The 8095-nt window shown below is 45.1% G+C and overlaps 1 protein-coding gene across 1 annotated transcript in view; it reads right to left on the bottom strand.

Moving 5' to 3' along the window:
* Positions 1-8095, bottom strand: part of SHANK2 (SH3 and multiple ankyrin repeat domains 2) — a 298236-nt gene that overhangs the window by 18028 nt on the left and 272113 nt on the right. The gene's annotated exons all lie outside the window — the stretch shown is intronic.

Genomic DNA, 8095 nt, shown 5'->3' on the forward strand with positions numbered 1-8095 from the left:
AGAGTGATGAGGCTATGACAGACACTTGAAAAGCATGAAAATATTTGTTTGGGGATGAAACATACATACCCTCCAACTGCACTGATTTTGTTAGACAATACTAGAAGTCAGATCCTAATTTCGTATCTGACCAAAATATCAGTTGGTACCAGTTCTTAATACCATCTGCTATTTCCAGTTGGGAAAAATCTTTGTTTTGTGTGAGTTTATTGCAGGTTTCTTATCTGTAGACAGGTTCTCAGTCCTTCTCACCCTAGAGCTGCTCCCCCTCAAGTGGTGCTTAGTGCCTTGCCAAGTCTAGCTGAAGCACTTGGAAATGGGAGAGGAGAGCAGGTTCAAGCTTAAGTTAATTTGCAAGGAACTCTTTAGGGGTTCCTCATGTGGTATTTCCAGTTTCTTCTTTTGCTCTATTGCCTTTGATCAGAAACCAAAGTAGAGTGGAGGTTGTTACTTTAAAACTACAAGCAAAAAAAGTCCTGAAGCTACAGAAGCAGCCAGCATGTGGGAACAAGATTTATTCTAAATGGCAGCAGCTACATGGCGGGTCCTGCAGAGCATGTCAAAATCTTAGCATCTGGCCACAACTGCACCACACTTTCAAAGTGAAAGCACTATGTAAAACAAAAACATTCTCACTGTATTATCAAATGTGCTAATGAGGCCAAGAAAATGAACTGGCTGAATCGTATTTAGCTTAATTCAAACTCATCCCAAAGAAATAAGACATAAACAATTCGGGACAAACTCTCACTTGACTTTTTGCCTTCAGGTAGGTTGCTTGTACCCATGGTACCAGTGTGCAAACCATCTCTGCCCCAGAAATACATGTTCAAAAGGCTGCAAATAATGGAATGATTTGTCAGGCTTACTAATCAGCTTGTCTCACAACCTCCTTGCCATCTTAAATACTCTGCAGCATGCATTTCTCGTATCAATGAGAGCGGAATCTTACAAGCTATTGTTGGAAATTCTCTGAGGACACCTTTACAAGCAGTCTTGACAAAAGAGAGGGGGGAAAGCCACAGAATGGGTGCAAAAACTTGCACCTGGTGTGAGGTGTGTGGACAGTGTGGCCAAAGAAGACAGCCTCCAATGGTGTTCTTAAAAGGAACGCAGCTGGATGTAGGTGGAAGGGAAGAAATACCCTGTGGTGGAAAAAGCCTGCATTGGAGGGGCCAGGCCAGCTACATTTCCTGGTTAAACTGGTCATTTAGCAAAGTACAGCCACCAGTGCACACACACACACACACTGATAAGGGAGCAACTTGTGGCTGACTGGTAGAAAAACAAAATGCTATCTGCTTTATTTTGAGTAACTTTGGTCTTGCAGAAAGACAGGGAGGAAGAGTCTATGGCTCATTGGACAGAGAGCTCAGCTCAGCTGCAATCATAGAAGAGGATTTTTAGGCCTACAGTTACTCTAATATTTGCCAGAGGAGGAATTCATCACTGCTTTGCCATATCAACTCTTCTGAACCTCTACAAGAAGTTACAACAGCATGTTGAGAGTCAAACACAGGAGCCATGCTACACCTGTGAGAAGTAACTATCACCGCTCCAGGGGCTCCTGGGAACAGCATCCTCTCAGAGAACTGTCAGGGATATCACATGTATAAGCCAGTCTGATGCCTCTGCATGCATACAGCAATTTGAGTGCCACTATATTAAATTCCCCCGAGAGAGGCAGCACCAAGAGATATAAAATAATTTATTGCAAAGTGCATTTCCATCTGCCCTGTGGGTTCCCAATTGCACCCCTGCTCTGCTCAGGGTGCCAGCCCTCAGGAAATTAGATGGCCTAAAGGCACAGAAAGTAGTTGCATTTTATCAACGTGTAGGTCATCTCTGATGAAAAGCTCTTTATCACAGACAGAGTAGCACAGTACCCAACAGCACGTCATGACTTTTACATTCTCAAGAGGTCTGGCTGCTAGGCAAGTTGCTTGCTTTTTTTTTTTTTTTTTTTTTTTTTTAAATAATTAATATCTGTGATAATTACAGGGGACAGTCTCCTCCTAATAGATTTGTTGCAAGGAGATGGCTCTTATCCCCATAGAGCACATCGCTTAGTGACTCCTGTTTAAAATCCTCAGACTCTCTCAGAGGAAAAATTATAATGCTGCCCATCAAACCACCAGATCCATCATAAAAGGAACTTTGAAAATGAGAGCCAGGTGCCTAGATAGATCTGGTGGCACATCACTATACAGGCCCCAAAAGATAAATATGAGGTATGATCCTGGCAACATTACTTACTGTACAAAATAGCCAAGACACGTGGATTAGCTCCACCGAGGGTCTTAGAAAGTGAGCTTGTCAGACCCACAGAGGATAAGAATGATCATGATCCGGTACAGGCTAACCCCAACACCTCAGGCTGGCATGCCAGAAACACCAGGCAAAGACTGATCGAACACAGTTTGGGAGGCGAGTATTGCCAAGACCTGTATACTTACCACCAAGTCCAGAATGCTTGCTCAGAGGGGATGGGATAATGGAGAAAGAAAACTCAAAAAACAGCTGCCTCAAGAAATGACTTGTATTTGTAAGAAAAGCAATGAATGCCTGGCACAGAGTAAAAAAATGCTCGTATGAAGTTAAAGTGAAAGAACAGAGGTAAATGTTCTTCAAATACCAGCAGCACACATCGTTAACAGTGCAAATATAAACTACAAAATGTTAAGACTAATCTAGTCAGCCAGAATACAATGTCAGCCAATGTAGGAAATGGTTGAATTCTGCCACCGATGGCCTTATGGCTAAGAATTAAAAGGACAGGCACATTAAAAAAACCCCTAAAAATCCTATGGTGTGGTTATTTTTTCTTCCCTCCCCCTTTTGCCTGGCGTGGGGGCATGGGCAGCGAGGCCCTCTCGGTTATGGCTCTCTGCAGCCGGCCACTGCGACAAGGCAGCGTGGCCTGCGGTGGTTCTCGAGAGTCGCTCGTCCCTTCGGCCCCTGGTAAGCACACAGTGGAGGATGCCACTGCGTCCTCACCGGTCCATGTCGAGGCACAGGTTAACTCGACATGAGGGGTGGCTCTTTGGGAGATGCGCGTTTCAAGGACCTGCGTCCTTGGCTGCTTGAGGAAAGCTAAGATCTCTGACAGGTAGTTATGGATGGCTCTTGTGGAGGTAGCCACAATGCCCAGCTGCAGCTCCATACGGCCCATGGACTGCGACATGAGACCCATGGACTGTGCATGCTCCCTCTTGATATTTTCCAGCAGCTGCACAATCCTACTGTTGGTTTCCATCAACAGCTTCTCTCCCTCTGTTAGCTGGGGCTGCCCTCTCCAACCCCGATCCCTAGGGACAGGCTCAACACCGCGGTGCTCTTCATTCATTTCATCATTTCCCTCCTCCTCAGGAGAGTCACTTTCAAACTGAGGAGTCCTACTGAGTGACTGATCCCCAGGAGACTGTATGTCCATGGCACACTCCGGAGTCCGGGCTGGCGTTTGAAATCCCTCAAAATCCTCCCCAACGTTGCTGTGTGTTTCAGACGAGGACAACGGCCACTGCCAGCTCTCTGTGGTCCTGGCTGGTGAGTCTTCATCAGAGGCAGGCACTGAAGATTCCTGTTCTTCGGCCGGCGTGGACGGCGAGCTCCCTCGGTGACGACCGGCTTGCCCCGAGGATCCAGGAACCTCCCCATCTTGTTCCCCAGTGACATCTGGCAATCAAATAGAGGAGCAACAACCACTGTATCTGAGGCCAGGCAGATGGAGGTATCTACATGCATTGGACAACACATAGAAAGAAGCCAGTTGGGAAGCCAGAGTGTATGTGTTTGGGCAAACGGAAGGGCGGACTAAAGTTTAGTGACTGCATTGGGCATGTGGCAGTTGACATTATTAACAGCTTTTTGGTTTAAATGCACACTGTCCTGTACCCAGAACACACACAGCCATGCTGCATCCCAAGGCAGGAACTACCCATTCACCTCATCGTGACTGTGACAGGAAATGTCAGTGAACCTATCAAGAAGCTCACCTATGCACTGCAGTGGTGTCAGTCAGAAATCCCTGGGACGAGCTCAGGGCCAAGTGTCCAATTGAGCTTCCTGGGGTGCCAGATGTGCTCCACCACTGGCTGAGGGCAGCCCTTTGTTGTTCTGAGGCTCTGCTGGCTATCTTCACTTTTGTCCGACGTCTCACGTCACCCCCACCCCCAGGTCGCTCCCTCCCAGGTCGCTGCTGCAGCACCAGGGTGGCCATCCATGCCTCGTATCCCGTGAGCAATGCCCTCCCTCCCCAACAGCTGCCAGCTTTTCCTGTCCTTTTCCCCAAAACAGTAGGTCACACTATCTGAGGGCATTGCTCGCCAGGATCTCATCGTCTTCCGAAAAATCAACTGAGTTTTGCCCTCCCCTGGCTACCTCTTCCCTTGCCTGAGGGCACATGGTGGAAGTCTGAGTGCAAGTGCTTCCTTGTGGCAGCTCAGTGTGCAAAGAGGCATCGTTGGAGGTGCTAACTGGGAGGATTCCACATGTGTGCTTACTCTGAATCCTCCCCTATGCAAAATGCACTCCCAGAGGCTAGAAATGGCCAAGCTTTCTGCACCCACAGAGAGCGGGGTCTGCCCAGCACCATGCTTGATCACATGAGTCAGTGGCCGTAACTCTTGCCCTTTCCATGTTTCAGATTATTAAAAAAATAAATAAATAATAATAATAATTAATTAGTCCACTTTGGTTTTGGGGAGGAGACAATTTGGTCATCAGAAATTAATCTGGGGTGGTCTGGCTAACGTGTTGCAGCAGGGTGGCCCAAAGAGCCTGCGACCCTGGCACTCTGGCAAGAGAAGCACTGCTGTGGGGAAGGCTGGGACCTGACTGGCAGGGGCTGGCTGCTGCTGGCTGGCCCTGCTGCTCACAGGGCTCAGACTGCCAGCTCACTGTCATGCCTACCCTCTGGCATCCCAGTCTTGAAAAATTATAGTCTTTAAGGATTAATTTCTGCTCTTTGAAATGCTTTGTATGCTGCTCTTCAGCCCTAAATTGAGATGTAAGCTGAATAGAAGCTGTAAACCTACAAATGGAAGGTGTTGCTGAGGATGTGTTAAATGATACTTCTGGAGCTGTTTACGAATCAGGGGTTTCTGTTTGAATTTTATATATATATATTTGTTTATTTTATAAGGTTTTAAATGAAAGCTCCCTCTGACAGACCCAAAGATCCCTCTTCCTTTGTATCAGCCCCTATCTACCCTAACGTGGCACTCAGCATTTCTACACCCAAGTGCCTCCAACATTATACTGCTATAAAAGGGATTCAGGGTGGCTTAATATAATTGTGATTTTTTAAATGCTATAAAAATGGATATTATTAGTGCATTTAGCATATTCACTACTTCCAAGTATTCACATTCAAAGTATTCACATTCTCTCTGTGTTTGGCTGGACTGTCCAGTTGCATGTTTTATGGAAAGTGAGGATGACACTGTATTTGTAAAAAGGCATGATCTCCTTATGAAAATGAATTTTAGGGACAAACTGTCATGCAATCATTGGCTCTTCCTCTCCATGAAGGTTTGAAAGGGACTGCATATCAACCTAACTGAAATAACTGCCTCTTCCATTGCAATTCTTCTCCTCCTTCTCCCCCTTTGCCTAATACAGCTGTAGCTGCAATCCTTCATTAACAAATCTCTCTTAACAACTACCGGGTAGGACCATGAACTGTTTTCCTATTGGAGCACACATGAAAAAAAACAACAACAACAACAAAAGAACAAAAAACCAGGGGACCTATTTTTACCACGCATAGCAAACACACACTTCAATTAACTTCTGTGGAGTCAGAGAAAGATAAGGGATCATGTATATTCACTCCAGTAGATCCACTGATCATACAAAATGTCCCTGCATTTCTTTTGACATGTCATCAGAAAATTCCCCATATTCGAAAACTCCCTTTTCCTGACAAGTTTTCTAAACAGCCCACCTAGCAACTGGCAAGCAGTGGAACCAAGCTAAATTAAAAGTCAAAACCAGAAGCAAAACAAAATTAAAAAAACCCACCCTCTAAACCCCACATTAATTTATGAATATTTCTGTAAATAGCACCACTGAGTTTACTTGTTCAGATTCAGGGGCATCATAACACTTTTGTTATTTGTGCATGTTCACAATTTTGCCAGAGGCTTGCACAGAAAAGTTTCTCTGAAAAAGCATAGTAAGTTTTTGCAAAGTTCCTAATTCTTCTTGAAAATTTACCACCTAATCAGCATTTTCAGCCTTTCAGAGCTGAGAGAACAGCATCTGGCATAGGCGACCAATTCCACAAATGACAAAGAGTACCAGCAAACAGTGTGATAACCCATGGGCAGAAAGTCAGTTGTGGAAATTGTTGGCGAATACTTATGAATAATGAATACATTCACAGGTTTTAGGATAGGTTTCTTGACTAGCAATGAAAGGGAGGAAATTCATAACTGTTACTATTATTCATAACAAAGCGTTCAACAACTCTAGTAACTCCAGTTTCTGGAAGCTTTGTGGAGCACTGACATGGGCCATGGAGAAGCCAAGGGTGTGTTACAGGCATGGCCATACACAAGTTTCTGTTCACTACAGAGCAATCATAGGAAAACTGACTGGAGGTCAGTGGCTGACACTGCCTCAAGGAATGTGCCAGTATCTGCCCTAGAAATTCATTCCTTGATGACCAAAGGTCGCCCTGAATTCAGACTGGATCTTGGTAAGATGACCATACCAGTGGCTAGGTTGGTGCTGTGGAAAAAGTTGTGCCAGGGCACTGGAAAACTTAGTTTGGCCAGAAACTGACCTTACTTGCCAGAGAAGAGGCTGGCTGTATGAACAGCTGTCAACAGTAAGATTAAAGCTGGCTGAGTTACCTCAACCAAGTGCCTTGACTTAATTTCCTTGGCAAAGGGCTGACGTAAGTAAAAAGAAAAAAAAGGAGAGCACTAAGACTGTCAAGTCAGAATTGGCTATGGACCAAACTATGTATCAACATGGTTCAGCTTACTTGGTTGTGAATTGGATTTAAAAAAACACCTCTTTTTTACAACCAAGCTTTAAATACAGTGGGTACAAAGAAGCCCAGCTCGCTTCCTTAGGTGTAAAGCAAAAGAAAGAAGTCAGATCCTCTGACCTTTCTAGTTGTTTTCACCTTACACACCATTCCTGCACGCAGCATTTTGCTCAGTGATATAAGACTTACAGGCAAAATAGGTCACTTTAGTATTTTATAGATGGTTTTGTATTTAGACTTAGTGATACCAGCCAACAAACTGGCAGTCTCCGAACTTGTGACTTGCTTCATGTTCCTGACCTCATGTCCCTTGCTCTCTCAGGGCGTAACTCCCATTTTGATCTTTAAATGCCCAAGTAAGGGATCCAGGAAGGATCATACACATGGGCTAAAGGAAATGCAAACATTTGGAAGTCAGTGACCCACTGCACTTCAAGTGTTTGATCACTGTGAGTACCTGTGTGGTTAGTTTCAAAAGTCACATGGGACTCACAGGTTTCTGAAGCTCCTGGTGGCCCCAGGAGAACTGCTCCATCTTTTGTGCCTGCAGGGTTGATCTGTAGTTTGCCTGATCTTGTTCTGCCAGGATTATTCCAGCCTTTAGGTTCATGAATATGTCCATCATTTTGGGGCACTGCTATATCATGCTGTCTCCTTGCACCACAACATTCATTACCAGCTAGAGTTCTTTAAGTTTGCTAATAGACACATTCAGGATGGTAGCAATCACTGGGTTGAGATACACAGAGAACTGAACAGCTGGTTCAGAAGCTGTAGGGGTAGAGGACTGAGACAGAGGCCAAGAACAGAGCAGGGCTTTGGATATAGACAAACTTTAGAGACATCAGAGGTATTTCTTTAACTTTTGTTCACTGAAGGACATTTGAGACTTATGCCTGTGTCGTGCCTTACCTGCCACTTGGACTGGCAGCTGATCCCTTCCCTGAGATGTGCTGCTCTTTAAGAATCCCTCCTTTTGAAATCCCACCATTTCTGTTTCACCTCTGCTACTGGATCGTTGCCTTTTCCATTATCTTTCCTTTCCAGATTCCCCAGCAGTGGAGCTGGAAGGGAGGGGTGGGTTACCGTCTTCCT

The sequence above is a fragment of the Chaetura pelagica genome, unplaced genomic scaffold (assembly GCF_000747805.2).
Source record: "Chaetura pelagica isolate M959 unplaced genomic scaffold, ChaPel_1.0 scaffold401, whole genome shotgun sequence".
Classification (NCBI taxonomy): Eukaryota; Metazoa; Chordata; class Aves; order Apodiformes; family Apodidae; genus Chaetura; species Chaetura pelagica.